This window comes from Anopheles funestus, unplaced genomic scaffold (assembly GCF_943734845.2).
Source record: "Anopheles funestus unplaced genomic scaffold, idAnoFuneDA-416_04 scaffold_11_ctg1, whole genome shotgun sequence".
In the NCBI taxonomy this organism is placed as follows: Eukaryota; Metazoa; Arthropoda; class Insecta; order Diptera; family Culicidae; genus Anopheles; species Anopheles funestus.
This window is the reverse complement of record NW_026045231.1, coordinates 104,128-130,954: the sequence shown is the minus strand read 5'-3', so window position 1 is coordinate 130,954 and position 26,827 is coordinate 104,128. Positions and strand designations below refer to the sequence as shown.

General features: G+C 46.6%; 2 long non-coding RNA genes across 2 annotated transcripts in view; both read left to right on the top strand.

Moving 5' to 3' along the window:
• Positions 1-763: 763 nt before the first annotated feature.
• The window catches only part of LOC125774265 (uncharacterized), a 48,632-nt gene continuing 22,568 nt past the window's right edge, over positions 764-26,827 (top strand). Inside the window, exons 1-3 of the long non-coding RNA XR_007420724.1 lie at positions 764-1,263; positions 1,572-1,697; positions 11,609-11,832. This is a non-coding gene — a long non-coding RNA (uncharacterized LOC125774265). The remainder of the gene's footprint in view (positions 1,264-1,571; positions 1,698-11,608; positions 11,833-26,827) is intronic.
• LOC125774263 (uncharacterized) lies at positions 2,135-8,057 on the top strand. The gene is made up of 3 exons (XR_007420722.1): positions 2,135-2,312; positions 3,237-3,320; positions 7,801-8,057. It is a non-coding gene; the product is annotated as an uncharacterized LOC125774263 (long non-coding RNA).

The following is a 26,827-nucleotide window of genomic DNA, read 5'->3' as shown; positions in this document are numbered from 1 at the left end:
AATGTGTCTTGGCTAAGGTGTCTTGGCTAAGGTGTCTTGGCTAATGTGTCATGGCTAAGGTGTCTTGGCTAATGTGTCTTGGCTAATGTGTCTTGGCTAATGTGTCTTGGCTAAGGTGTCTTGGCTAAGGTGTCTTGGCTAATGTGTCTCGGCTGTATTGTCTTTGCTAATGTGTCTTGGCTAAGGTGTCTTGGATAAGGTGTCTTGGCTAAGGTGTCTTGGCTAAGGTGTCTTGGCTAATGTGTCTTGGCTAAGGTGTCTTGGCTAATGTGTCTCGGCTAATGTGTCTTGGCTTATGTGTCTTGGCTAAGGTGTCTTGGCTAATGTGTCTTGGCTAAGGTGTCTTGGCTAAGGTGTCTTGGCTAATGTGTCTTGGCTAAGGTGTCTTGGCTAAGGTGTCTTGGCTTATGTGTCTTGGTTAAGGAGTCTTGGTTTAGGTGTCTTGGCTAATGTGTCTCGGCTAATGTGTCTTGGCTAATGTGTCTTGGCTAAGGTGTCATGGCTAATGTGTTTTGGCTAATGTGTCTTGGCTAATGTGTCTTGGCTAAGGTGTCTTGGCTAAGGTGTCTTGGCTAATGTGTCTTGGTTAAGGTGTCTTGGCTAAGGTGTCTTGGCTAAGGTGTCTTGGCTAATGTGTCTTGGCTAATGTGTCTCGGCTAATGTGTCTTGGCTAAGGTGTCTTGGCTAATGTGTCTCGGCTAATGTGTCTTTGCTAATGTGTCTTAGCTAAGGTGTCTTGGCTAAGGTGTCTTGACTAAGGTGTCTTGGCTAAGGTGTCTTGGCTAAGGTGTCTTGGCTAATGTGTCTTGGCTAAGGTGTCTTGGCTAATGTGTCTTGGCTAAGGTGTCCTGGCTAAGGTGTCTTGGCTAAGGTGTCTTGGCTAATGTGTCTTGGCTAAGGTGTGTTGGCTAAGGTGTCTTGGCTAAGGTGTCTTGGCTAATGTGTCTTGGCTAAGGTGTCTTGGCTAAGGTGTCTTAGCTAATGTGTCTTGGCTAAGGTGTCTTGGCTAAGGTGTCTTGGCTAAGGTGTCTTGGCTAATGTGTCTCGGCTAATGTGTCTTGGCTTATGTGTCTTGGCTAATGTGTCTTGGCTAATGTGTCTTGGCTAAGGCGTCTTGGCTAAGGTGTCTTGGCTAAGGTGTCTTGGCTAAGGTGTCTTGGCTAATGTGTCTTGGCTAAGGTGTCTTGGCTAATGTGTCTTGGCTAAGGTGTCTTGGCTAATGTGTCTCGGCTAATGTGTCTTGGCTAATGTGTCTCGGCTAAGGTGTCTTGGCTAAGGTGTCTTGGCTAATGTGTCTCGGCTAATGTGTCTTGGCTTATGTGTCTTGGCTAATGTGTCTTGGCTAATTTGTTTTTGCTTAGGTGTCTTGGCTAATGTGTCTTGGCTAATGTGTCTTGGCTAAGGTGTCTTGGCTAATGTGTCTCGGCTAATGTGTCTTGGCTAATGTGTCTTGGCTAATGTGTCTTGGCTAATGTGTCTCGGCTAATGTGTCTTGGCTAAGGTGTCTTGGCTAATGTGTCTTGGCTAAGGTGTCTTGGCTAAGGTGTCTTGGCTAATGTGTCTTGGCTAAGGTGTCTTGGCTAATGTATCTCGGCTAATGTGTCTTGGCTAATGTGTCTTGGCTAATGTGTCTTGGCTAAGGTGTCTCGGCTAATGTGTCTTGGCTAAGGTGTCTTGGCTAATGTGTCTTGGCTAAGGTGTCTTGGCTAAGGTGTCTTGGCTAAGGTGTCTTGGCTAAGGTGTCTCGGCTAATGTGTCTTGGTTAATGTGTCTCGGCTAATTTGTCTTGGCTAATGTGTTTCGGCTAATGTGTCTTGGCTAATGTGTCTTTGCTAAGGTGTCTCGGCTAATGTGTCTTGGCTAAGGTGTCTTGGCTAAGGCGTCTTGGCTAATGTGTCTTGGCTAATGTGTCTTGGCTAAGGTGTCTTGGCTAATGTGTCTCGGCTAAGGTGTCTTGGCTAATGTGTCTTGGCTAATGTGTCTTGGCTTATGTGTCTTATCTAAGGTGTCTTGGCTAATGTGTCTTGGCTAAGGTGTTTTGGCTAATGTGTCTTGGCTAAGGTGTCTTGGCTAATGTGTCTTGGCTAATGTGTCTTGGCTTAGGTGTCTTGGCTAATGTGTCTTGGCTAATGGTCTTGGCTAAGGTGTCTTGGCTAATGTGTCTCGGCTAATGTGTCTTGGCTAAGGTGTCTTGGCTAATGTGTCTCGGCTAATGTGTCTTGGCTAAGGTGTCTTGGCTAATGTGTCTTGGCTAAGGTGTCTCGGCTAATGTGTCTTGGTTAATGTGTCTTGGCTAAGGTGTCTTGGCTAAGGTGTCTTGGCAAATGTGTCTCAGCTAAGGTGTCTCAGCTAAGGTGTCTTGGCTAAGGTGTCTTGGCTAATGTGTCTTGGCTAAGGTGTCTTGGCTAAGGTGTCTTGGTTAATGTGTCTTGGCTAAGGTGTCTTGGCTAATGTGTCTCGGCTAATGTGTCTTGGCTAAGGTGTCTCGGCTAATGTGTCTTGGCTAATGTGTCTCGGCTTATGTGTCTTGGCTAAGGTGTCTTGGCTAAGGTGTCTTGGCTAAGGTGTCTTGGCTAAGGTGTCTTGGCTAATGTGTCTTGGCTAAGGTGTCTTGGCTAAGGTGTCTTGGCTAATGTGTCTCGGCTAAGGTGTCTTGGCTAATGTGTCTCGGCTAATGTGTCTTGGCTTATGTGTCTTGGCTAAGGTGTCTTGGCTAATGTGTCTTGGCTAATGTGTCTTGGCTAAGGTGTCTTGGCTAATGTGTGTTGGCTAATGTGTCTCGGCTAATGTGTCTTGGCTAAGGTGTCTCGGCTAATGTGTCTTGGCTAATGTGTCTTGGCTAAGGTGTCTTGGCTAATGTGTCTTGGCTAATGTGTATTGGCTAAGGTGTCTTGGCTAAGGTGTCTTGGCTAATGTGTCTTGGTTAAGGTGTCTTGGCTAATGTGTCTTGGCTAATGTGTCTTGGCTAAGGTGTCTTGGCGAATGGGTCTCGGCTAAGGTGTCTTGGCTAATGTGTCTTGGCTAATGTGTCTTAGCTAATGTGTCTTGGCTAAGGTGTCTTGGCTAATGTGTCTTGGCTAAGGTGTCTTGGCTAATGAGTTTTGGCTAAGGTGTCTTGGCTAATGTGTCCCGGCTAATTTGTCTCGGCTAAGGTGTTTTGGCTAAGGTGTTTTGGCTAAGGTGTCTTGGCTAATGTGTCTCGTTTAATGTGTCTTGGCTAAGGTGTCTTGGCTAAGGTGTCTTGGCTAAGGTGTCTTGGCTAATGTGTCTTGGCAAAGGTGTCTTGGCTAATGTGTCTCGGCTAATGGGTCTTGGCTAAGGTGTCTTGGCTAATGTGTCTTGGCTAAGGTGTCTTGGCTAATGTGTCTCGGCTAAGTTGTCTTGGCTAAGGTGTCTTGGCTAAGGTGTCTTGGCTAATGTGTCTTGGCTAATGTGTCTTGGCTAATGTGTCTTGGCTAAGGTGTCTTGGCTAAGGTGTCTTGGCTAATGTGTCTTGGCTAAGGTGTCTTGGCTAATGTATCTTAGCTAAGGTGTCTTGGCTAATGTGTCTTGGCTAAGGTGTCTTGGCTAAGGTGTCTTGGCTAATGTGTCTCGGCTAATGTGTCTTGGCTAATGTGTCTTGGCTAATGTGGCTTTTCTAAGGTGTCTTGGGTAATGTGTCTTGGCTATGGTGTCTTGGCTAATGTGTCTCGGCTAATGTGTCTCGGCTAAGGTGTCTTGGCTAATGTGTCTCGGCTAATGTGTCTTGGCTAATGTGTTTTGGATAATGTGTCTCGGCTATTGTGTCTTGGCTAAGGTGTTTTGGCTAATGTGTCTTGGCTAAGGTGTCTTGGCTAAGGTGTCTCGGCTAATGTGTCTCAGCTAATGTGTCTCAGCTAAGGTGTCTTGGCTAAGGTGTCTTGGCTAAGGTGTCTTGGCTAATGTGTCTTGGCTAAGGTGTCTTGGCTAATGTGTCTTGGCTAAGGTGTCTTGGCTAAGGTGTCTTGGCTAAGGTGTCTTGGTTAATGTGTCTCGGCTAATGTGTCTTGGCTAAGGTGTCTTGGCTAAGGTGTCTTGGCTAATGTGTCTTGGCTAAGGTGTCTTGGCTAAGGTGTCTTGGCTAATGTGTCTCGGCTAAGGTGTCTTGGCTAATGTGTCTTGGCTAAGGTGTCTTGGCTAATGTGTCTTGGCTAAGGTGTCTTGGCTAAGGTGTCTTGGCTAAGGTGTCTCGGATAATGTGTCTTGGCTAATGTGTCTTGGCTAATGTGTCTTGGCTAATGTGTCTTGGCTAATGTGTCTTGGCTAATGTGTCTCGGCTAATGTGCCTTTGCTAATGTGTCTTGGCTAATGTGTCTTGGCTAAGGTGTCTTGGCTAATGTGTCTTGGCTAAGGTGTCTTGGCTAATGTGCCTTAGCTTATGTAATTCGGCTAATGTGTCTTGGCTAAGGTGTCTTGGCTAATGTGTCTTGGCTAATGTGTCTTGGCTAAGGTGTCTTGGCTAATGTGTCTTGGCTAAGGTGTCTTGGCTAATGTGTCTTGGCTAAAGTGTCTTTACTTATTTGTCTCGGCTAATGTGTCTTGGTTAAGGTGTCTTGGCTAAGGTGTCTTGGCTAAGGTGTCTTGGCTAATGTGTCTTGGCTAAGGTGTTTTGGCTAAGGTGTCTTGGCTAAGGTGTCTTGGCTAAGGTGTCTCGGCTAATGTGTCTTGGCTAATGTGTCTTGGCTAATGTGTCTTGGCTAAGGTGTCTTGGCTAAGGTGTCTTGGCTAAGGTGTCTTGGGTAATGTGTCTCGGCTAAGGTGTCTTGGCTAAGGTGTCTCGGCTAATGTGTCTTGGCTAATGTGTCTTGGCTAAGGTGTCTTGGCAAAGGTGTCTCGGCTAATGTGTCTCGGCTAATGTGTCTTGGCTAAGGTGTCTTGCCTAATGTGTCTTGGCTAATGTGTCTTGGCTAAGTTGTCTTGGCTAATGTGTCTCGGCTAATGTGTCTTGGCTAATGTGTCTTGGCTAAGGTGTCTTAGCGAATGTGTCTCGGCTAATGTGTCTTGGCTAATGTGTCTTGGCTAATGTGTCTTGGCTAATGTGTCTTGGCTAATGTGTTTCGGCTAAGGTGTCTTGGCTAATGTGTCTTGGCTAAGGTGTATCGGCTAATGTGTCTTGGCTAAGGTGTCTTGGCTAATGTGTCTTGGCTAATGTGTCTTTGCTAAGGTGTCTTGGCTAATGTGTCTTGGCTGATGTGTCTTGGCTAATGTGTCTTGGCTAATGTGTCTTGGCTAATGTGTCTCGGCTAATGTGCCTTTGCTAATGTGTCTTGGATAATGTGTCTTGGCTAAGGTGTCTTGGCTAATGTGTCTTGGCTAAGGTGTCTTGGCTAATGTGCCTTAGCTTATGTAATTCGGCTAATGTGTCTTGGCTAAGGTGTCTTGGCTAATGTGTCTTGGCTAATGTGTCTTGGCTAAGGTGTCTTGGCTAATGTGTCTTGGCTAAGGTGTCTTGGCTAATGTGTCTTGGCTAATGTGTCTTTACTTATTTGTCTCGGCTAATGTGTCTTGGTTAAGGTGTCTTGGCTAAGGTGTCTTGGCTAAGGTGTCTTGGCTAATGTGTCTTGGCTAAGGTGTTTTGGCTAATGAGTCTTGGCTAAGGTGTCTTGGCTAATGTGCCTTGGCTAAGGTGTCTTGGCTAATGTGTCTTGGCTAATGTGTCTTGGCTAAGGTGTCTTGGCTAAGGTGTCTTGGCTAAGGTGTCTTGGGTAATGTGTCTCGGCTAAGGTGTCTTGGCTAAGGTGTCTCGGCTAATGTGTCTTGGCTAATGTGTCTTGGCTAAGGTGTCTTGGCAAAGGTGTCTCGGCTAATGTGTCTCGGCTAATGTGTCTTGGCTAAGGTGTCTTGGCTAATGTGTTTCGGCTAAGGTGTCTTGGCTAAGGTGTCTTGGCTAAGGTGTCTTGGCTAATGTGTCTTGGCTAATGTGTCTTGGCTAATGTGTCTTGGCTAAGGTGTCTTGGCTAAGGTGTCTTGGCTAAGGTGTCTTGGCAAATGTGTCTCGGCTAATGTGTCTTGGCTAAGGTGTCTTGGCTAAGGTGTCTTGGCTAATGTGTCTCGGCTAATGTGTCTTGGCTAAGGTGTCTTGGCTAAGGTGTCTTGGCTAAGGTGTCTTGGCTAATGTGTCTTGGCTAAGGTGTCTTGGCTAATGTGTCTTGGCTAATGTGTCTTGGCTTATGTGTCTTGGCTAAGGTGTCTTGGCTAAGGTGTCTTGGCTAATGTGTCTCGGCTAATGTGCCTTGGCTAAGGTGTCTTGGCTAAGGTGTCTTGGCTAAGGTGTCTTGGGTAATGTGTCTCGGCTAATGTGTCTTGGCTAATGTGTCTTGGCTAATGTGTCTTGGCTAATGTGTCTTGGCTAATGTGTCTTGGCTAATGTGTCTTGGCTAAGGTGTCTCGGCGAATGTGTCTTGGCTAATGTGTCTTGCCTAATGTGTCTTGGCTAATGTGTCTTGACTAATGTGTCTTGGCTAAGGTGTCTCTGCGAATGTGTCTCGGCTAATGTGTCTTGGCTAATGTGTCTTGGCTAATGTGTCTCGGCTAAGGTGTCTTGGCTAATGTGTCTTGGCTAAGGTGTCTCGGCTAATGTGTCTTGGCTAATGTGTCTTGGCTAATGTGTCTTGGCTAATGTGTCTCGGCTAAGGTGTTTTGGCTAATGTGTCTTGGCTAAGGTGTCTTGGCTAAGGTGTCTTGGCTAATGTGTCTTGGCTAATGTGTCTTTGCTAAGGTGTCTTGGCTAATGTGTCTTGGCTAAGGTGTCTTGGCTAATGTGTCTCGGCTAATGTGTCTTGGCTAATGTGCCTTGGCTAAGGTGTCTTGGCTAAGGTGTCTTGGCTAATGTGTCTTGGCTAAGGTGTCTTGGCTAATGTGTCTCGGCTAAGGTGTCTTGGCTAATGTGCCTAAGCTTATGTGTCTTGGCTAAGGTGTCTTGGCTAATGTGTCTTGGCTAAGGTGTCTTGGCTAAGGTGTCTTGGCTAATGTGTCTTGGCTAAGGTGTCTTGGCTAATGTGTCTTGGCTAAGGTGTCTTGGCTAATGTGTCTTGGCTAAGGTGTCTTGGCTAATGTGTCTTGGCTAAAATGTCTTTACTTATTTGTCTCGGCTAATGTGTCTTAGCTAAGGTGTCTTGGCTAAGGTGTCTTGGCTAATGTGTCTTGGCTAATGTGTCTTGGCTAAGGTGTCTTGGCTAAGGTGTCTTGGCTAATGTGTCTCGGCTAATGTGTCTTGGCTAATGTGTCTTGGCTAAGGTGTCTTGGCGAATGTGTGTCGGCTAATGTGTCTTGGCTAAGGTGTCTTGGCTAATGTGTCTCGGCTAAGGTGTCTTGGCTAATGTGTCTTGGCTAATGTGTCTTGGCTAAGGTGTCTCGGCTAATGTGTCTTGGCTAATGTGTCTTGGCTAAGGTGTCTTGGCTAATGTGTCTCGGCTAATGTGTCTTGGCTAAGGTGTCTTGGCTAAGGTGTCTTGGCTAATGTGTCTTGGCTAAGGTGTCTTGGCTAATGTGTCTTGGCTAATGTGTCTTGGCTAAGGTGTCTTGGCTAAGGTGTCTTGGCTAATGTGTCTCGGCTAATGTGTCTTGGCTAATGTGTCTTGGCTAAGGTGTCTTGGCTAATGTGTCTTGGCTAATGTGTCTTGGCTAAGGTGTCTTGGCTAATGTGTCTTGGCTGATGTGTCTTGGCTAATGTGTCTCGCCTAATGTGTCTTGGCTAAGGTGTCTTGACTAAGGTGTCTTGGCTAATGTGTCTCGGCTAATGGGTCTTGGCTAAGGTGTCTTGGCTAATGTGTCTTGGCTAAGGTGTCTTGGCTAATGTGTCTCGGCTTATGCGTCTTGGCTAATGTGTCTTGGCTAAGGTGTCTTGGCTAAGGTGTCTTGGCTAATGTGTCTTGGCTAATGTGTCTTGGCTAAGGTGTCTTGGCTAATGTGTCTCGGCTAATGTGTCTTGGCTAATGTGTCTTGGCTAAGGTGTCTTGGCTAAGGTGTCTTGGCTAAGGTGTCTTGGCTAATGTGTCTTGGCTTAGGTGTCTTGGCTAATGTGTCTCGGCTAATGTGTCTTGGCTAATGTGCCTTAGCTTATGTGTCTTGGCTAAGGTGTCTTGGCTAAGGTGTCTTGGCTAATGTGTCTTGGCTAAGGTGTCTTGGCTAATGTGTCTTGGCTAAGGTGTCTTGGCTAATGTGTCTTGGCTAAGGTGTCTTGGATAAGGTGTCTTGGCTAATGTGTCTTGGCTAAGGTGTCTTGGCTAATGTGTCTTGGCTAATGTGTCTTGGCTAATGTGTCTTGACTAAGGTGTCTTGGCTAATGTGTCTTGGCTAAGGTGTCTTTGGTAATGTGTCTTGGCTAATGTGTCTTGACTAAGGTGTCTTGGCTAAGGTGTCTTGGCTAAGGTGTCTTGGCTAAGGCGTCTTGGCTAATGTGTCTTGGCTAATGTGTCTTGGCTAAGGTGTCTCGGCTAATGTGTCTTAGCTAAGGTGTCTTGGCTAATGTGTCTTGGCTAAGGTGTCTTGGCTAAGGTGTCTTGGCTAATGTGTCTCGGCTAATGTGTCTTGGCTAATGTGTTTTGGCTAATGTGGCTTGGCTAAGGTGTCTTGGCTAATGTGTCTTGGCTATGGTGTCTTGGCTAATGTGTCTCGGCTAATGTGTCTCGGCTAAGGTGTCTTGGCTAATGTGTCTCGGCTAATGTGTCTTGGCTAATGTGTCTTGGATAATGTGTCTCGGCTATTGTGTCTTGGCTAAGGTGTTTTGGCTAATGTGTCTTGGCTAAGGTGTCTTGGCTAAGGTGTCTCGGCTAATGTGTCTCAGCTAATGTGTCTCAGCTAAGGTGTCTTGGCTAAGGTGTCTTGGCTAAGGTGTCTTGGCTAAGGTGTCTTGGCTAATGTGTCTTGGCTAATGTGTCTTGGCTAAGGTGTCTTGGCGAATGTGTCTCGGCTAATGTGTCTTGGCTAATGTGTCTTGGCTAATGTGTCTCGGCTAAGGTGTCTTGGCTAATGTGTCTTGGCTAAGGTGTCTCGGCTAATGTGTCTTGGCTAATGTGTCTTGGCTAAGGTGTCTTGGCTAATGTGTCTCGGCTAATGTGTCTTGGCTAATGTGTCTTGTTTAAGGTGTCTTGGCTAAGGTGTCTTGGCTAAGGTGTCTTGGCTAATGTGTCTTGGCTAAGGTGTCTTGGCTAATGTGTCTTGGCTAAGGTGTCTTGGCTAATGTGTCTTGGCTAATGTGTCTTGGCTAATGTGTCTCGGCTAATGTGTCTTGGCTAATGTGTCTTGGCTAATGTGTCTTGGCTAATGTGTCTTGGCTAATGTGTCTTGGCTAATGTGTCTTGGCTAATGTGTCTTGGCTGATGTGTCTTGGCTAATGTGTCTCGCCTAATGTGTCTCGGCTAATGTGTCTTGGCTAATGTGTCTTGGCTAAGGTGTCTTGGCTAATGTGTCTCGGCTAATGTGTCTTAGCTAATGTGTCTTGGCTAAGGTGTCTTGGCTAATGTGTCTTGGCTAATGTGTCTCGGCTAAGGTGTCTTGGCTAATGTGTCTTGGCTAAGGTGTCTCGGCTAATGTGTCTTGGCTAATGTGTCTTGGCTAAGGTGTCTTGGCTAATGTGTCTCGGCTAATGTGTCTTGGCTAATGTGTCTAGGCTAAGGTGTCTTGGCTAAGGTGTCTTGGCTAAGGTGTCTTGGCTAATGTGTCTTGGCTAAGGTGTCTTGGCTAATGTGTCTTGGCTAAGGTTTCTTGGCTAATGTGTCTTGGCTAAGGTGTCTTGGCTAATGTGTCTCGGCTAATGTGTCTTGGCTAATGTGTCTTGGCTAAGGTGTCTTGGCTAAGGTGTCTTGGCTAAGGTGTCTTGGCTAATGTGTCTTGGCTAATGTGTCTTGGCTAAGGTGTCTTGACTAATGTGTCTTTGCTGATGTGTCTTGGCTAATGTGTCTCGCCTAATGTGTCTTGGCTAAGGTGTCTTGGCTAATGTGTCTTGGCTAAGGTGTCTTGGCTAATGTGTCTTGGCTAAGGTGTCTTGGCTAATGTGTCTTGGCTAAGGTGTCTTGGCTAATGTGTCTTGGCTAAGGTGTCTTGGCTAAGGTGTCTTGGCTAAGGTGTCTTGGTTAATGTGTCTCGGCTAATGTGTCTTGGCTAAGGTGTCTTGGCTAATGTGTCTTGGCTAATGTGTCTCGGCTTATATGTCTTGGCTAAGGTGTCTTGGCTAAGGTGTCTTGGCTAATGTGTCTCGGCTAATGTGTCTTGGCTAAGGTGTCTTGGCTAAGGTGTCTTGGCTAAGGTGTCTTGGCTAAGGTGTCTCGGCTAATGTGTCTTGGCTAAGGTGTCTTGGCTAAGGTGTCTTGGCTAAGGTGTCTTGGTTAATGTGTCTTGGCTAAGGTGTCTTGGCTAATGTGTCTTGGCTAATGTGTCTAGGCTAAGGTGTCTTGGCTAAGGTGTCTTGGCTAAGGTGTCTTGGCTAAGGTGTCTTGGGCAATGTGTCTTGGCTAATGTGTCTTGGCTAATGTGTCATGGCTAAGGTGTCTTGGCTAATGTGTCTCGGCTAAGGTGTCTTGGCTAAGGTGTCTTGGCTAAGGTGTCTTGGCTAAGGTGTCTTGGCTAACGTGTCTTGGCTAAGGTGTCTTGGCTAAGGTGTCTTGGCTAATGTGTCTTGGCTAAGGTGTCTTGGCTAAGGTGTTTTGGCTAAGGTGTCTTGGCTAAGGTGTCTTGGCTAATGTGTCTCGGTTAATGTGTCTTGGCTAATGTGTCTTGGCTAATGTGTCTTGGCTAAGGTGTCTTGGCTAAGGTGTCTTGGCTAAGGTGTCTTGGCTAATGAGTCTTGGCTAAGGTGTCTTGGCTAATGTGTCTTGGCTAATGTGTCTTGGCTAAGGTGTCTTGGGTAATGTGTCTCGGCTAAGGTGTCTTGGCTAAGGTGTCTCGGCTAATGTGTCTTGGCTAATGTGTCTTGGCTAATGTGTCTTGGCAAAGGTGTCTTGGCTAATGTGTCTCGGCTAATGTGTCTTGGCTAAGGTGTCTTGGCTAAGGTGTCTTGGCTAAGGTGTCTTGGCTAAGGTGTCTTGGCTAAGGTGTCTTGGCTAATGTGTCTCGGTTAATGTGTCTTGGCTAATGTGTCTTGGCTAATGTGTCTTGGCTAAGGTGTCTTGGCTAAGGTGTCTTGGCTAATGAGTCTTGGCTAAGGTGTCTTGGCTAATGTGTCTTGGCTAAGGTGTCTTGGCTAAGGTGTCTTGGGTAATGTGTCTCGGCTAAGGTGTCTTGGCTAAGGTGTCTCGGCTAATGTGTCTTGGCTAATGTGTCTTGGCTAATGTGTCTTGGCAAAGGTGTCTTGGCTAATGTGTCTCGGCTAATGTGTCTTGGCTAAGGTGTCTTGGCTAATGTGTCTTGGCTAAGGTGTCTTGGCTAATGTGTCTCGGCTAAGGTGTCTTGGCTAAGGTGTCTTGGCTAATGTGTCTTGGCTAATGTGTCTTGGCTAAGGTGTCTTGGCTAAGGTGTCTTGGCTAAGGTGTCTTGGCTAATGTGTCTCAGCTAATGTGTCTTGGCTAAGGTGTCTTGGCTAAGGTGTCTTGGCTAATGTGTCTCGGCTAATGTGTCTTGGCTAAGGTGTCTTGGCTAATGTGTCTTGGCTAAGGTGTCTTGGCTAATGTGTCTTGGCTAATGTGTCTTGGCTTATGTGTCTTGGCTAAGGTGTCTTGGCTAATGTGTCTTGGCTAAGGTGTCTTGGCTAATGTGTCTCGGCTAATGTGCCTTGGCTAAGGTGTCTTGGCTAAGGTGTCTTGGCTAAGGTGTCTTGGCTAAGGTGTCTTGGGTAATGTGTCTCGGCTAATGTGTCTTGGCTAATGTGTCTTGGCTAAGGTGTCTTGGCTTATGTGTCTTGCCTAATGTGTCTTGGCTAATGTGTCTTGGCTAAGGTGTCTTGGCTAATGTGTCTCGGCTAATGTGTCTTGGCTAATGTGTCTTGGCTAAGGTGTCTTAGCGAAAGTGTCTCGGCTAATGTGTCTTGGCTAATGTGTCTTGGCTAATGTGTCTTGGCTAATGTGTCTTGGCTAATGTGTCTCGGCTAAGGTGTCTTGGCTAATGTGTCTTGGCTAAGGTGTATCGGCTAATGTGTCTTGGCTAAGGTGTCTTGGCTAATGTGTCTTGGCTAATGTGTCTTTGCTAAGGTGTCTTGGCTAATGTGTCTTGGCTGATGTGTCTTGGCTAATGTGTCTTGGCTAATGTGTCTTGGCTAATGTGTCTCGGCTAATGTGCCTTTGCTAATGTGTCTTGGCTAATGTGTCTTGGCTAAGGTGTCTTGGCTAATGTGTCTTGGCTAAGGTGTCTTGGCTAATGTGCCTTAGCTTATGTAATTCGGCTAATGTGTCTTGGCTAAGGTGTCTTGGCTAATGTGTCTTGGCTAAGGTGTCTTGGCTAATGTGTCTTGGCTAAGGTGTCTTGGCTAATGTGTCTTGGCTAAGGTGTCTTGGTTAATGTGTTTCGGCTAATGTGTCTTGGCTAAGGTGTCTTGGCTAATGTGTCTTGGCTAATGTGTCTCGGCTTATATGTCTTGGCTAAGGTGTCTTGGCTAAGGTGTCTTGGCTAATGTGTCTCGGCTAATGTGTCTCAACTAAGGTGTCTTGGCTAATGTGTCTTGGCTAAGGTGTCTTGGCTAAGGTGTCTTGGCTAAGGTGTCTTGGCTAAGGTGTCTTGGCTAAGGTGTCTTGGCTAAGGTGTCTTGGCTAAGGTGTCTCGGCTAATGTGTCTTGGCTAAGGTGTCTTGGCTAAGGTGTCTTGGCTAAGGTGTCTTGGTTAATGTGTCTTGGCTAAGGTGTCTTGGCTAATGTGTCTTGGCTAATGTGTCTAGGCTAAGGTGTCTTGGCTAAGGTGTCTTGGCTAAGGTGTCTTGGCTAATGTGTCTTGGCTAAGGTGTCTCGGCTAATGTGTCTTGGCTAATGTGTCTTGGCTAAGGTGTCTTGGCTAAGGTGTCTTGGCTAAGGTGTCTTGGCTAATGTGTCTTGGCTAAGGTGTCTTGGCTAAGGTGTCTTGGCTAACGTGTCTTGGCTAAGGTGTCTTGGCTAAGGTGTCTTGGCTAAGGTGTCTTGGCTAAGGTGTCTTGGCTAAGGTGTTTTGGCTAAGGTGTCTTGGCTAAGGTGTCTTGGCTAATGTGTCTCGGTTAATGTGTCTTGGCTAATGTGTCTTGGCTAATGTGTCTTGGCTAAGGTGTCTTGGCTAAGGTGTCTTGGCTAATGAGTCTTGGCTAAGGTGTCTTGGCTAATGTGTCTTGGCTAAGGTGTCTTGGCTAATGTGTCTTGGCTAATGTGTCTTGGCTAAGGTGTCTTGGCTAAGGTGTCTTGGGTAATGTGTCTCGGCTAAGGTGTCTTGGCTAAGGTGTCTCGGCTAATGTGTCTTGGCTAATGTGTCTTGGCTAATGTGTCTTGGCAAAGGTGTCTTGGCTAATGTGTCTCGGCTAATGTGTCTTGGCTAAGGTGTCTTGGCTAATGTGTCTTGGCTAAGGTGTCTTGGCTAATGTGTCTTGGCTAAGGTGTCTTGGCTAAGGTGTCTTGGCTAAGGTGTCTTGGCTAATGTGTCTTGGCTAATGTGTCTTGGCTAAGGTGTCTTGGCTAAGGTGTCTTGGCTAAGGTGTCTTGGCTAATGTGTCTCGGCTAATGTGTCTTGGCTAAGGTGTCTTGGCTAAGGTGTCTTGGCTAATGTGTCTCGGCTAATGTGTCTTGGCTAAGGTGTCTTGGCTAATGTGTCTTGGCTAAGGTGTCTTGGCTAATGTGTCTTGGCTAATGTGTCTTGGCTTATGTGTCTTGGCTAAGGTGTCTTGGCTAATGTGTCTTGGCTAAGGTGTCTTGGCTAATGTGTCTCGGCTAATGTGCCTTGGCTAAGGTGTCTTGGCTAAGGTGTCTTGGCTAAGGTGTCTTGGGTAATGTGTCTCGGCTAATGTGTCTTTGCTAATGTGTCTTGGCTAAGGTGTCTTGGCTAATGTGTCTTGCCTAATGTGTCTTGGCTAATGTGTCTTGGCTAAGGTGTCTTGGCTAATGTGTCTCGGCTAATGTGTCTTGGCTAATGTGTCTTGGCTAAGGTGTCTTAGCGAATGTGTCTCGGCTAATGTGTCTTGGCTAATGTGTCTTGGCTAATGTGTCTTGGCTAATGTGTCTTGGCTAATGTGTCTCGGCTAAGGTGTCTTGGCTAATGTGTCTTGGCTAAGGTGTATCGGCTAATGTGTCTTGGCTAAGGTGTCTTGGCTAATGTGTCTTGGCTAATATGTCTTTGCTAAGGTGTCTTGGCTAATGTGTCTTGGCTGATGTGTCTTGGCTAATGTGTCTTGGCTAATGTGTCTTGGCTAATGTGTCTCGGCTAATGTGCCTTTGCTAATGTGTCTTGGCTAATGTGTCTTGGCTAAGGTGTCTTGGCTAATGTGTCTTGGCTAAGGTGTCTTGGCTAATGTGCCTTAGCTTATGTAATTCGGCTAATGTGTCTTGGCTAAGGTGTCTTGGCTAATGTGTCTTGGCTAATGTGTCTTGGCTAAGGTGTCTTGGCTAATGTGTCTTGGCTAAGGTGTCTTGGCTAATGTGTCTTGGCTAAAGTGTCTTTACTTATTTGTCTCGGCTAATGTGTCTTGGCTAAGGTGTCTTGGCTAAGGTGTCTTGGCTAAGGTGTCTTGGCTAATGTGTCTTGGCTAAGGTGTTTTGGCTAAGGTGTCTTGGCTAAGGTGTCTTGGCTAATGTGTCTCGGCTAATGTGTCTTGGCTAATGTGTCTTGGCTAAGGTGTCTTGGCGAATGTGTCTCGGCTAAGGTGTCTTGGCTAATGTGTCTTGGCTAATGTGTCTCGGCTAAGGTGTCTTGGCTAATGTGTCTTGGCTAAGGTGTCTCGGCTAATGTGTCTTGGCTAATGTGTCTTGGCTAAGGTGTCTTGGCTAATGTGTCTCGGCTAATGTGTCTTGGCTAATGTGTCTTGTTTAAGGTGTCTTGGCTAAGGTGTCTTGGCTAAGGTGTCTTGGCTAATGTGTCTTGGCTAAGGTGTCTTGGCTAATGTGTCTTGGCTAAGGTGTCTTGGCTAATGTGTCTTGGCTAAGGTGTCTTGGCTAATGTGTCTCGGCTAATGTGTCTTGGCTAATGTGTCTTGGCTAATGTGTCTTGGCTAATGTGTCTTGGCTAAGGTGTCTTGGCTAATGTGTCTTGGCTGATGTGTCTTGGCTAATGTGTCCTGGCTAAGGTGTCTTGGCTAAGGTGTCTTTGGTAATGTGTCTTGGCTAATGTGTCTTGACTAAGGTGTCTTGGCTAAGGTGTCTTGACTAAGGTGTCTTGGCTAAGGTGTCTTGGCTAATGAGTCTTGGCTAAGGTGTCTTGGCTAAGGTGTCTTGGCTAAGGTGTCTTGGCTAAGGTGTCTTGGGTAATGTGTCTCGGCTAAGGTGTCTTGGCTAAGGTGTCTCGGCTAATGTGTCTTGGCTAATGTGTCTTGGCTAATGTGTCTTGGCAAAGGTGTCTTGGCTAATGTGTCTCGGCTAATGTGTCTTGGCTAAGGTGTCTTGGCTAATGTGTCTTGGCTAAGGTGTCTTGGCTAATGTGTCTCGGCTAAGGTGTCTTGGCTAAGGTGTCTTGGCTAAGGTGTCTTGGCTAATGTGTCTTGGCTAATGTGTCTTGGCTAAGGTGTCTTGGCTAAGGTGTCTTGGCTAAGGTGTCTTGGCTAATGTGTCTCAGCTAATGTGTCTTGGCTAAGGTGTCTTGGCTAAGGTGTCTTGGCTAATGTGTCTCGGCTAATGTGTCTTGGCTAAGGTGTCTTGGCTAATGTGTCTTGGCTAAGGTGTCTTGGCTAATGTGTCTTGGCTAATGTGTCTTGGCTTATGTGTCTTGGCTAAGGTGTCTTGGCTAATGTGTCTTGGCTAAGGTGTCTTGGCTAATGTGTCTCGGCTAATGTGCCTTGGCTAAGGTGTCTTGGCTAAGGTGTCTTGGCTAAGGTGTCTTGGGTAATGTGTCTCGGCTAATGTGTCTTGGCTAATGTGTCTTGGCTAAGGTGTCTTGGCTTATGTGTCTTGCCTAATGTGTCTTGGCTAATGTGTCTCGGCTAATGTGTCTTGGCTAATGTGTCTCGGCTAATGTGTCTTGGCTAATGTGTCTTGGCTAAGGTGTCTTAGCGAAAGTGTCTCGGCTAATGTGTCTTGGCTAATGTGTCTTGGCTAATGTGTCTTGGCTAATGTGTCTTGGCTAATGTGTCTCGGCTAAGGTGTCTTGGCTAATGTGTCTTGGCTAAGGTGTATCGGCTAATGTGTCTTGGCTAAGGTGTCTTGGCTAATGTGTCTTGGCTAATGTGTCTTTGCTAAGGTGTCTTGGCTAATGTGTCTTGGCTGATGTGTCTTGGCTAATGTGTCTTGGCTAATGTGTCTTGGCTAATGTGTCTCGGCTAATGTGCCTTTGCTAATGTGTCTTGGCTAATGTGTCTTGGCTAAGGTGTCTTGGCTAATGTGTCTTGGCTAAGGTGTCTTGGCTAATGTGCCTTAGCTTATGTAATTCGGCTAATGTGTCTTGGCTAAGGTGTCTTGGCTAATGTGTCTTGGCTAAGGTGTCTTGGCTAATGTGTCTTGGCTAAGGTGTCTTGGCTAAGGTGTCTTGGCTAAGGTGTCTTGGTTAATGTGTCTCGGCTAATGTGTCTTGGCTAAGGTGTCTTGGCTAATGTGTCTTGGCTAATGTGTCTCGGCTTATATGTCTTGGCTAAGGTGTCTTGGCTAAGGTGTCTTGGCTAATGTGTCTCGGCTAATGTGTCTCAACTAAGGTGTCTTGGCTAATGTGTCTTGGCTAAGGTGTCTTGGCTAAGGTGTCTTGGCTAAGGTGTCTTGGCTAAGGTGTCTTGGCTAAGGTGTCTTGGCTAAGGTGTCTTGGCTAAGGTGTCTCGGCTAATGTGTCTTGGCTAAGGTGTCTTGGCTAAGGTGTCTTGGCTAAGGTGTCTTGGTTAATGTGTCTTGGCTAAGGTGTCTTGGCTAATGTGTCTTGGCTAATGTGTCTAGGCTAAGGTGTCTTGGCTAAGGTGTCTTGGCTAAGGTGTCTTGGCTAATGTGTCTTGGCTAAGGTGTCTCAGCTAATGTGTCTTGGCTAATGTGTCTTGGCTAAGGTGTCTTGGCTAAGGTGTCTTGGCTAAGGTGTCTTGGCTAATGTGTCTTGGCTAAGGTGTCTTGGCTAAGGTGTCTTGGCTAACGTGTCTTGGCTAAGGTGTCTTGGCTAAGGTGTCTTGGCTAAGGTGTCTTGGCTAAGGTGTTTTGGCTAAGGTGTCTTGGCTAAGGTGTCTTGGCTAATGTGTCTCGGTTAATGTGTCTTGGCTAATGTGTCTTGGCTAATGTGTCTTGGCTAAGGTGTCTTGGCTAAGGTGTCTTGGCTAATGAGTCTTGGCTAAGGTGTCTTGGCTAATGTGTCTTGGCTAAGGTGTCTTAGCTAATGTGTCTTGGCTAATGTGTCTTGGCTAAGGTGTCTTGGCTAAGGTGTCTTGGGTAATGTGTCTCGGCTAAGGTGTCTTGGCTAAGGTGTCTCGGCTAATGTGTCTTGGCTAATGTGTCTTGGCTAATGTGTCTTGGCAAAGGTGTCTTGGCTAATGTGTCTCGGCTAATGTGTCTTGGCTAAGGTGTCTTGGCTAATGTGTCTTGGCTAAGGTGTCTTGGCTAATGTGTCTTGGCTAAGGTGTCTTGGCTAAGGTGTCTTGGCTAATGTGCCTTGGCTAAGGTGTCTTGGCTAAGGTGTCTTGGCTAAGGTGTCTTGGCTAATGTGTCTCGGCTAATGTGTCTTGGCTAAGGTGTCTTGGCTAAGGTGTCTTGGCTAATGTGTCTCGGCTAATGTGTCTTGGCTAAGGTGTCTTGGCTAATGTGTCTTGGCTAAGGTGTCTTGGCTAATGTGTCTTGGCTAATGTGTCTTGGCTTATGTGTCTTGGCTAAGGTGTCTTGGCTAATGTGTCTTGGCTAAGGTGTCTTGGCTAATGTGTCTCGGCTAATGTGCCTTGGCTAAGGTGTCTTGGCTAAGGTGTCTTGGCTAAGGTGTCTTGGGTAATGTGTCTCGGCTAATGTGTCTTTGCTAATGTGTCTTGGCTAAGGTGTCTTGGCTAATGTGTCTTGCCTAATGTGTCTTGGCTAATGTGTCTTGGCTAAGGTGTCTTGGCTAATGTGTCTCGGCTAATGTGTCTTGGCTAATGTGTCTTGGCTAAGGTGTCTTAGCGAATGTGTCTCGGCTAATGTGTCTTGGCTAATGTGTCTTGGCTAATGTGTCTTGGCTAATGTGTCTTGGCTAATGTGTCTCGGCTAAGGTGTCTTGGCTAATGTGTCTTGGCTAAGGTGTATCGGCTAATGTGTCTTGGCTAAGGTGTCTTGGCTAATGTGTCTTGGCTAATGTGTCTTTGCTAAGGTGTCTTGGCTAATGTGTCTTGGCTGATGTGTCTTGGCTAATGTGTCTTGGCTAATGTGTCTTGGCTAATGTGTCTCGGCTAATGTGCCTTTGCTAATGTGTCTTGGCTAATGTGTCTTGGCTAAGGTGTCTTGGCTAATGTGTCTTGGCTAAGGTGTCTTGGCTAATGTGCCTTAGCTTATGTAATTCGGCTAATGTGTCTTGGCTAAGGTGTCTTGGCTAATGTGTCTTGGCTAATGTGTCTTGGCTAAGGTGTCTTGGCTAATGTGTCTTGGCTAAGGTGTCTTGGCTAATGTGTCTTGGCTAAAGTGTCTTTACTTATTTGTCTCGGCTAATGTGTCTTGGTTAAGGTGTCTTGGCTAAGGTGTCTTGGCTAAGGTGTCTTGGCTAATGTGTCTTGGCTAAGGTGTTTTGGCTAAGGTGTCTTGGCTAAGGTGTCTTGGCTAATGTGTCTCGGCTAATGTGTCTTGGCTAATGTGTCTTGGCTAAGGTGTCTTGGCGAATGTGTCTCGGCTAATGTGTCTTGGCTAATGTGTCTTGGCTAATGTGTCTCGGCTAAGGTGTCTTGGCTAATGTGTCTTGGCTAAGGTGTCTCGGCTAATGTGTCTTGGCTAATGTGTCTTGGCTAAGGTGTCTTGGCTAATGTGTCTCGGCTAATGTGTCTTGGCTAATGTGTCTTGTTTAAGGTGTCTTGGCTAAGGTGTCTTGGCTAAGGTGTCTTGGCTAATGTGTCTTGGCTAAGGTGTCTTGGCTAATGTGTCTTGGCTAAGGTGTCTTGGCTAATGTGTCTTGGCTAAGGTGTCTTGGCTAATGTGTCTCGGCTAATGTGTCTTGGCTAATGTGTCTTGGCTAATGTGTCTCGGCTAATGTGTCTTGGCTAATGTGTCTTGGCTAAGGTGTCTTGGCTAATGTGTCTTGGCTGATGTGTCTTGGCTAATGTGTCCTGGCTAAGGTGTCTTGGCTAAGGTGTCTTTGGTAATGTGTGTTGGCTAATGTGTCTTGGCTAAGGTGTCCTGGCTAATGTGTCTTGGCTAAGGTGTCTTTGGTTATGTGTCTTGGCTAATGTGTCTTGACTAAGGTGTCTTGGCTAAGGTGTCTTGGCTAAGGTGTCTTGGCTAAGGCGTCTTGGCTAATGTGTCTTGGCTAATGTGTCTTGGCTAAGGTGTCTCGGCTAATGTGTCTTAGCTAAGGTGTCTTGGCTAATGTGTCTTGGCTAAGGTGTCTTGGCTAAGGTGTCTTGGCTAATGTGTCTCGGCTAATGTGTCTTGGCTAATGTGTCTTGGCTAATGTGGCTTGGCTAAGGTGTCTTGGGTAATGTGTCTCGGCTAATGTGTCTTGGCTAATGTGTCTTGGATAATGTGTCTCGGCTATTGTGTTTTTGCTAAGGTGTTTTGGCTAATGTGTCTTGGCTAAGGTGTCTTGGCTAAGGTGTCTTTGCTAAGGTGTCTTGGCTAATGTGTCTTGGCTAATGTGTCTTGGCTAAGGTGTCTCGGCTAATGTGTCTTAGCTAAGGTGTCTTGGCTAATGTGTCTTGGCTAAGGTGTCTTGGCTAAGGTGTCTTGGCTAATGTGTCTCGGCTAATGTGTCTTGGCTAATGTATCTCGGCTAATGTGTCTCGGCTAAGGTGTCTTGGCTAATGTGTCTCGGCTAATGTGTCTTGGCTAATGTGTCTTGGATAATGTGTCTTGGCTAAGGTGTCTAGGCTAATGTGTCTTGGCTAAGGTGTCTCGGCTAATGTGTCTTGGCTAAGGTGTCTTGGCTAATGTGTCTTGGCTAAAGTGTCTTTACTTATTTGTCTCGACTAATGTGTCTTAGCTAAGGTGTCTTGGCTAAGGTGTCTTGGCTAATGTGTCTCGGCTAATGTGTCTTGGCTAATGTGTCTTGGCTAAGGTGTCTTGGCGAATGTGTCTCGGCTAAGGTGTCTCGGCTAATGTGTCTTGGCTATGGTGTCTTGGCTAATGTGTCTCGGCTAATGTGTCTTGGCTAAGGTGTCTTCGCTAATGTGTCTCGGCTAATGTGTCTTGGCTAATGTGTCTTGGATAATATGTCTTGGCTAAGGTGTCTTGGCTAAGGTGTCTTGGCTAATGTGTCTCGGCTAATGTGTCTCGGCTAAGGTGTCTTGGCTAATGTGTCTTGGCTAAGGTGTCTTGGCTAAGGTGTCTTGGCTAAGGTGTCTTGGCTAAGGTGTCTTGGCTAAGGTGTCTTGGCTAATGTGTCTCAGCTAAGGTGTCTCAGCTAAGGTGTCTTGGCTAAGGTGTCTTGGCTAAGGTGTCTTGGCTAATGTGTCTTGGCTAAGGTGTCTTGGCTAATGTGTCTTGGCTAAGGTGTCTTGGCTAAGGTGTCTCGGCTATTGTGTCTTGGCTAAGGTGTTTTGGCTAATGTGTCTTGGCTAAGGTGTCTTGGCTAAGGTGTCTTGGCTAATGTGTCTCAGCTAAGGTGTCTCAGCTAAGGTGTCTTGGCTAAGGTGTCTTGGCTAAGGTGTCTTGGCTAATGTGTCTTGGCTAAGGTGTCTTGGCTAATGTGTCTTGGCTAAGGTGTCTTGGCTAAGGTGTCTTGGCTAAGGTGTCTTGGCTAATGTGTCTTGGCTAAGGTGTCTTGGCTAAGGTGTCTTGGCTAAGGTGTCTTGGCTAATGTGTCTCGGCTAATATGTCTTGGCTAAGGTGTCTTGGCTAAGGTGTCTTGGCTAATGTGTCTCGGCTAATGTGTCTCGGCTAAGGTGTCTTGGCTAATGTGTCTTGGCTAAGGTGTCTTGGCTAAGGTGTCTTGGCTTAGGTGTCTTGGCTAAGGTGTCTTGTCTAAGGTGTCTTGGCTAAGGTGTCTTGGCTAATGTGTCTTGGCTAAGGTGTCTTGGCTAAGGTGTCTTGGCTAAGGTGTCTTGGTTAATGTGTCTTGGCTAAGGTGTCTTGGCTATTGTGTCTTGGCTAAGGTGTCTTGGCTAACGTGTCTCGGCTAAGGTGTCTCGGCTAAGGTGTCTTGGCTAAGGTGTCTTGGCTAATGTGTCTTGGCTAAGGTGTCTTGGGTAATGTGTCTTGGCTAATGTGTCTTGGCTAATGTGTCTTGGCTAAGGTGTCTTGGCTAATGTGTCTCGGCTAAGGTGTCTTGGCTAAGGTGTCTTGGCTAAGGTGTCTTGGCTAAGGTGTCTTGGCTAACGTGTCTTGGCTAAGGTGTCTTGGCTAAGGTGTCTTGGCTAAGGTGTCTTGGCTAATGTGTCTTGGCTAAGGTGTCTTGGCTAAGGTGTCTTGGCTAAGGTGTCTCGGCTAATGTGTCTCGGTTAATGTGTCTTGGCTAATGTGTCTTGGCTAAGGTGTCTTGGCTAATGTGTCTTGGCTAAGGTGTCTTGGCTAATGTGTCTCGGCTAATGTGTCTCGGCTACTGTGTCTTGGCTAAGGTGTCTTGGCTAAGGCGTCTTGGCTAATGTGTCTTGGCTAAGGTGTCTCGGCTATTGTGTCTTGGCTAATGTGTCTTGGCTAAGGTGTCTTGGCTAAGGTGTCTTGGCTTAGGTGTCTTGGGTAATGTGTCTCGGCTAAGGTGTCTTGGCTAAGGTGTCTCGGCTAATGTGTCTTGGCTAATGTGTCTTGGCTAATGTGTCTTGGCAAAGGTGTCTTGGCTAATGTGTCTCGGCTAAGGTGTCTTGGCTAATGTGTCTTGGCTAAGGTGTCTCGGCTAATGTGTCTTGGTTAATGTGTCTTGGCTAAGGTGTCTTGGCTAAGCTGTCTTGGCTAAGGTGTCTTGGGTAATGTGTCTCGGCTAAGGTGTCTTGGCTAAGGTGTCTCGGCTAATGTGTCTTGGCTAATGTGTCTTGGCTAATGTGTCTTGGCAAAGGTGTCTTGGCTAATGTGTCTCGGCTAAGGTGTCTTGGCTAATGTGTCTTGGCTAAGGTGTCTTGGCTAAGGTGTCTTGGCTAATGTGTCTCGGCTAAGGTGTCTTGGCTAAGGTGTCTTGGCTAAGGTGTCTTGGCTAAGGTGTCTTGGCTAACGTGTCTTGGCTAAGGTGTCTTGGCTAAGGTGTCTTGGCTAAGGTGTCTTGGCTAAGGTGTCTTGGCTAAGGTGTTTTGGCTAAGGTGTCTTGGCTAAGGTGTCTTGGCTAATGTGTCTCGGTTAATGTGTCTTGGCTAATGTGTCTTGGCTAATGTGTCTTGGCTAAGGTGTCTTGGCTAAGGTGTCTTGGCTAATGAGTCTTGGCTAAGGTGTCTTGGCTAATGTGTCTTGGCTAAGGTGTCTTGGCTAATGTGTCTTGGCTAATGTGTCTTGGCTAAGGTGTCTTGGCTAAGGTGTCTTGGGTAATGTGTCTCGGCTAAGGTGTCTTGGCTAAGGTGTCTCGGCTAATGTGTCTTGGCTAATGTGTCTTGGCTAATGTGTCTTGGCAAAGGTGTCTTGGCTAATGTGTCTCGGCTAATGTGTCTTGGCTAAGGTGTCTTGGCTAATGTGTCTTGGCTAAGGTGTCTTGGCTAATGTGTCTTGGCTAAGGTGTCTTGGCTAAGGTGTCTTGGCTAATGTGTCTTGGCTAATGTGTCTTGGCTAAGGTGTCTTGGCTAAGGTGTCTTGGCTAAGGTGTCTTGGCTAATGTGTCTCGGCTAATGTGTCTTGGCTAAGGTGTCTTGGCTAAGGTGTCTTGGCTAATGTGTCTCGGCTAATGTGTCTTGGCTAAGGTGTCTTGGCTAATGTGTCTTGGCTAAGGTGTCTTGGCTAATGTGTCTTGGCTAATGTGTCTTGGCTTATGTGTCTTGGCTAAGGTGTCTTGGCTAATGTGTCTTGGCTAAGGTGTCTTGGCTAATGTGTCTCGGCTAATGTGCCTTGGCTAAGGTGTCTTGGCTAAGGTGTCTTGGCTAAGGTGTCTTGGGTAATGTGTCTCGGTTAATGTGTCTTGGCTAATGTGTCTTGGCTAATGTGTCTTTGCTAATGTGTCTTGGCTAAGGTGTCTTGGCTAATGTGTCTTGCCTAATGTGTCTTGGCTAATGTGTCTTGGCTAAGGTGTCTTGGCTAATGTGTCTCGGCTAATGTGTCTTGGCTAATGTGTCTTGGCTAAGGTGTCTTAGCGAATGTGTCTCGGCTAATGTGTCTTGGCTAATGTGTCTTGGCTAATGTGTCTTGGCTAATGTGTCTTGGCTAATGTGTCTCGGCTAAGGTGTCTTGGCTAATGTGTCTTGGCTAAGGTGTATCGGCTAATGTGTCTTGGCTAAGGTGTCTTGGCTAATGTGTCTTGGCTAATGTGTCTTTGCTAAGGTGTCTTGGCTAATGTGTCTTGGCTGATGTGTCTTGGCTAATGTGTCTTGGCTAATGTGTCTTGGCTAATGTGTCTCGGCTAATGTGCCTTTGCTAATGTGTCTTGGCTAATGTGTCTTGGCTAAGGTGTCTTGGCTAATGTGTCTTGGCTAAGGTGTCTTGGCTAATGTGCCTTAGCTTATGTAATTCGGCTAATGTGTCTTGGCTAAGGTGTCTTGGCTAATGTGTCTTGGCTAATGTGTCTTGGCTAAGGTGTCTTGGCTAATGTGTCTTGGCTAAGGTGTCTTGGCTAATGTGTCTTGGCTAAAGTGTCTTTACTTATTTGTCTTGGCTAATGTGTCTTGGTTAAGGTGTCTTGGCTAAGGTGTCTTGGCTAAGGTGTCTTGGCTAATGTGTCTTGGCTAAGGTGTTTTGGCTAAGGTGTCTTGGCTAAGGTGTCTTGGCTAATGTGTCTCGGCTAATGTATCTTGGCTAATGTGTCTTGGCTAAGGTGTCTTGGCGAATGTGTCTCGGCTAATGTGTCTTGGCTAATGTGTCTTGGCTAATGTGTCTCGGCTAAGGTGTCTTGGCTAATGTGTCTTGGCTAAGGTGTCTCGGCTAATGTGTCTTGGCTAATGTGTCTTGGCTAAGGTGTCTTGGCTAATGTGTCTCGGCTAATGTGTCTTGGCTAATGTGTCTTGTTTAAGGTGTCTTGGCTAAGGTGTCTTGGCTAAGGTGTCTTGGCTAATGTGTCTTGGCTAAGGTGTCTTGGCTAATGTGTCTTGGCTAAGGTGTCTTGGCTAATGTGTCTTGGCTAAGGTGTCTTGGCTAATGTGTCTCGGCTAATGTGTCTTGGCTAATGTGTCTTGGCTAATGTGTCTTGGCTAATGTGTCTTGGCTAATGTGTCTTGGCTAAGGTGTCTTGGCTAATGTGTCTTGGCTGATGTGTCTTGGCTAATGTGTCCTGGCTAAGGTGTCTTGGCTAAGGTGTCTTTGGTAATGTGTCTTGGCTAATGTGTCTTGGCTAAGGTGTCCTGGCTAATGTGTCTTGGCTAAGGTGTCTTTGGTAATGTGTCTTGGCTAATGTGTCTTGACTAAGGTGTCTTGGCTAAGGTGTCTTGGCTAAGGTGTCTTGGCTAAGGCGTCTTGGCTAATGTGTCTTGGCTAATGTATCTTGGCTAAGGTGTCTCGGCTAATGTGTTTTAGCTAAGGTGTCTTGGCTAATGTGTCTTGGCTAAGGTGTCTTGGCTAAGGTGTCTTGGCTAATGTGTCTCGGCTAATGTGTCTTGGCTAATGTGTCTTGGCTAATGTGGCTTGGCTAAGGTGTCTTGGGTAATGTGTCTTGGCTATGGTGTCTTGGCTAATGTATCTCGGCTAATGTGTCTCGGCTAAGGTGTCTGTGCTAATGTGTCTCGGCTAATGTGTCTTGGCTAATGTGTCTTGGATAATGTGTCTCGGCTATTGTGTTTTGGCTAAGGTGTTTTGGCTAATGTGTCTTGGCTAAGGTGTCTTGGCTAAGGTGTCTTGGCTAATGTGTCTCAGCTAAGGTGTCTCAGCTAAGGTGTCTTGGCTAAGGTGTCTTGGCTAAGGTGTCTTGGCTAATGTGTCTTGGCTAAGGTGTCTTGGCTAATGTGTCTTGGCTAAGGTGTCTTGGCTAAAGTGTCTTGGCTAAGGTGTCTTGGCTAATGTGTCTCGGCTAATGTGTCTTGGCTACGGTGTCTTGGCGAATGTGTCTCGGCTAAGGTGTCTTGGCGAATGTGTCTCGGCTAATGTGTCTTGGCTAATGTGTCTTGGCTAATGTGTCTCGGCTAAGGTGTCTTGGCTAATGTGTCTTGGCTAAGGTGTCTTGGCTAATGTGTCCTGGCTAAGGTGTCTTGGCGAATGTGTCTCGGCTAATGTGTCTTGGCTAATGTGTCTTGGCTAATGTGTCTCGGCTAATGTGTCTTGGCTAATGTGTCTCGGCTAAGGTGTCTTGGCTAATGTGTCTTGGCTAAGGTGTCTCGGCTAATGTGTCTTGGCTAATGTGTCTTGGCTAAGGTGTCTTGGCTAGTGTGACTCGGCTAATGTGTTTTGGCTAATGTGTCTTGGCTAAGGTGTCTTGGCTATGGTGTCTTGGCTAATGTGTCTTGGCTAATGTGTCTTTGCTAAGGTGTCTTGGCTAATGTGTCTTGGCTGATGTGTCTTGGCTAATGTGTCTTGGCTAAGGTGTCTTGGCTAATGTGTCTCGGCTAATGTGCCTTTGCTTATGTGTCTTGGCTAATGTGTCTTGGCTAAGGTGTCTTGGCTAATGTGTCTTGGCTAAGGTGTCTTGGCTAATGTGTCTTGGCTAAGGTGTCTTGGCTAATGTGCCTTAGCTTATGTGTCTTGGCTAAGGTGTCTTGACTAAGGTGTCTTGGCTAATGTGTCTTGGCTAATGTGTCTTGGCTAAGGTGTCTTGGCTAATGTGTCTTGGCTAAGGTGTCTAGGCTAATGTGTCTTGGCTAAGGTGTCTCGGCTAATGTGTCTTGGCTAAGGTGTCTTGGCTAATGTGTCTTGGCTAAAGTGTCTTTACTTATTTGTCTCGGCTAATGTGTCTTAGCTAAGGTGTCTTGGCTAAGGTGTCTTGGCTAATGTGTCTCGGCTAATGTGTCTTGGCTAATGTGTCTTGGCTAAGGTGTCTTGGCGAATGTGTCTCGGCTAAGGTGTCTCGGCTAATGTGTCTTGGCTATGGTGTCTTGGCTAATGTGTCTCGGCTAATGTGTCTTGGCTAAGGTGTCTTCGCTAATGTGTCTCGGCTAATGTGTCTTGGCTAATGTGTCTTGGATAATGTGTCTCGGCTATTGTGTCTTGGCTAAGGTGTTTTGGCTAATGTGTCTTGGCTAAGGTGTCTTGGCTAAGGTGTCTTGGCTAATGTGTCTCAGCTAAGGTGTCTCAGCTAAGGTGTCTTGGCTAAGGTGTCTTGGCTAAGGTGTCTTGGCTAATGTGTCTTGGCTAAGGTGTCTTGGCTAATGTGTCTTGGCTAAGGTGTCTTGGCTAAGGTGTCTTGGCTAAGGTGTCTTGGCTAATGTGTCTCGGCTAATGTGTCTTGGCTAAGGTGTCTTGGCTAAGGTGTCTTGGCTAATGTGTCTCGGCTAATATGTCTTGGCTAAGGTGTCTTGGCTAAGGTGTCTTGGCTAATGTGTCTCGGCTAATGTGTCTCGGCTAAGGTGTCTTGGCTAATGTGTCTTGGCTAAGGTGTCTTGGCTAAGGTGTCTTGGCTAAGGTGTCTTGGCTAAGGTGTCTTGGCTAAGGTGTCTTGGCTAAGG